The sequence below is a fragment of the Penaeus chinensis genome, chromosome 31, assembly GCF_019202785.1.
Source record: "Penaeus chinensis breed Huanghai No. 1 chromosome 31, ASM1920278v2, whole genome shotgun sequence".
Classification (NCBI taxonomy): domain Eukaryota; kingdom Metazoa; phylum Arthropoda; class Malacostraca; order Decapoda; family Penaeidae; genus Penaeus; species Penaeus chinensis.
Genome location: NC_061849.1, coordinates 11,277,331 through 11,279,830, shown reverse-complemented (window position 1 = coordinate 11,279,830; position 2,500 = coordinate 11,277,331). Strand labels below are relative to the sequence as shown.

Below are 2,500 nucleotides of genomic sequence, written 5' to 3'. Positions count from 1 at the left end.
TTTTTTTTTCTTATCTCCTCCTTTCTTTTTTTTTTTTTCCTTTCTCTTTTTTTCGCCCTCTTTTTGTGTATGTCTCTTTCGCTTTCTCTGTCTGTATCTCTGCTTCCCTCTCTCTCTCTCTCTCTCTCTCTCTCTCTCTCTCTCTCTCTCTCTCTCTCTCTCTCTCTCTCTCTCTCTCTCTCTCTCTCTCTCTCTCTCTCTCTCTCTTACTTTGATCTATTCTGCCCCAGCCCGCGTAGTGGTACCTATTCAGATACAACAGGTAAACATTCAATTAGTGTTAATTAGTGTTAATTAGTGCTGAAAAGTGTTAATCAGTGTTAATTTTCCACACGAGTGAATGAGAAATGAAATTCATGAATACCACGGATACTTTCCAAACAAGGATATATGGCTACTGATACCTCGGCGATGTATCTCTTTGTCTGCATTAATTCAAATTCAATTTCTTTAATTTAGTATGATTCTCTTCTGTCTCTCTTCTTTCTTTCTTTCTTTCTCGTCTCTCTCTCTCTCTCTCTCTCTCTCTCTCTCTCTCTCTCTCTCTCTCTCTCTCTCTCTCTCTCTCTCTCTCTCTCTCTCTCTCTCTCTCTCTCTCTCTCTCTCTCTCTCTCTCTCTCTCTCTCTCTCTCTCTCTCTCTCCCTCTCTTTCGTTTTCAGTTTGAACTAATCAGTATGACAACTTAATTTACATAGTGTGTTCTCGTGGGCGTTGTTATTAGTTCAAGTTATTGTTATTATTACTTGTGTGTGTAATAATAAAAAGTTGCAAGATGAGTTTTTGTTATATTTAGCTTTACTATGATTTGCTTAAAGATTATTGTTTCCAATATAAATGTTTAACTCTCCTTCGGTATATGATAGACAGATGAAAAAGGAAGATATTCTTACGTAAATGTGATTAACTTCTTTTTTTTTTATCTTACTTTGTGTCATGTAATCATGTGTACTATTATGCAACGAAGCTATTGTTGCTAATGTTTATTTCAATAAAAGCTTATCAACTAAGTAGCCTAAATATAGAATAATAATGATAATAATAAATCTGCAAGTTAAGATCATAATCCTTTCCACATAATTCATCACAAACTTAACATGTACATCAAACATGACATATTACAAATGCAATTACAATAATGATGATATTACCCAGGCCTTCCTAGATCGCGCTGATAATTTCTCATCATAAATACGCAATTTTAAAAAGTTTGTCACTTGCCTTCCCTTTTCACTGAGGTTATGATTGAAGAGGGGGAGGGAAGTTATAATGGGAGGAGGGAGAGGGGAAGAGGGGGAGGAGAGTTATAATAGGAGGAGGGAGAGGGGAAGAGGGGGGAGGGGAGGGAAGTTATAATGGAGGAGGGAGAGGGAAGAGGGGGAGGGAAGTTATAATAGGAGGAGGGAGAGGGGAAGAGGGGGAGGGAAGTTATAATGGGAGGAGGGAGAGGGGAAGAGGGGGAGGGAAGTTATAAGGGGAGGAGGGAGAGGGGAAGAGGGGGAGGGAAGTTATAATGGGAGGAGGGAGAGGGAGAGAGGGGAGGGAAGTTATAAGGGAGGGGGAGAGGGGAGGGGGAGGGAGTTATAATAGGGAGGAGGGAGAGGGGAAGAGGGGGAGGGAAGTTATAAGGGGAGGAGGGAGAGGGGAAGAGGGAGAGGGAAGTTATAATTGGAGGAGGGAGAGGGAGAGGGAAGTTATACGGAGAGGAGGGAGAGGGGGAGAGAAGTTATACGGGGGAGGGAGTGAGAGGGAAAGAGTGAAAAGAGGGGAAGAGGAGCCATAGGGGAGGAGGGAAAGGGGGAAGGGGAAATAGAGAAAAAAAAAGAGAAACAGACAGACAGACAGAGAAGCGGGGAGAGAGAGAAAAAAAGTAAAGGATGGAGAGGACTTTAGAGAGAGATTAGGGACAGGGGACGCCGCTCCTAACAGCCTATAGCGAGGGACAGGGACAGACGGATTATATATTCATCTTTCATCTTAAATTAATCAATATATCCTTCACCGTCTTCTTCTTCTTTTTTTTTTTCGTCGTCGTATTTTTCTTTCCTTTCTTTCTTTATTTCTTTCTTCCTTTTTTATTATATATATATATATATATCTATATATATATATATAGATAGATATAGATATATATATATATATAAGCTTCATAAAAATGCAAAATCTACCACTTTACGCACCTCTCACCGCAAACAGCAGAGGAGCAGAAAAAGAAGCTTTAGAGAAAGGAGCAGAGAGAGGAAAGGAGGAATAACGTGGGGAAAGAACAATAAGATGAGTAAAAGAATATACAAGAGGGGAGAGAAATGGAAGGGGTTAAAAGAAAGAGAGGACGGAAATACGAACGAAAAGAAAGAGGGAAAAGAGAAAGAGAGAGAGAAAAGGAGAGAGGGACGAACAGATAGAGAGAGAACGCACACGAAAAAAGATAACACAGAGAAAGTGATATAATGACCATCAAATGATAAGACGAAAATAAGAGATAAAAAATACAGAATAGAA

The 2,500-nt window shown here is 39.9% G+C and overlaps 1 protein-coding gene across 1 annotated transcript in view; it reads left to right on the top strand.

Moving 5' to 3' along the window:
• Positions 1 to 2,500, top strand: part of LOC125042021 (Kv channel-interacting protein 1-like) — a 78,980-nt gene that overhangs the window by 50,232 nt on the left and 26,248 nt on the right. The window lies entirely within an intron of this gene.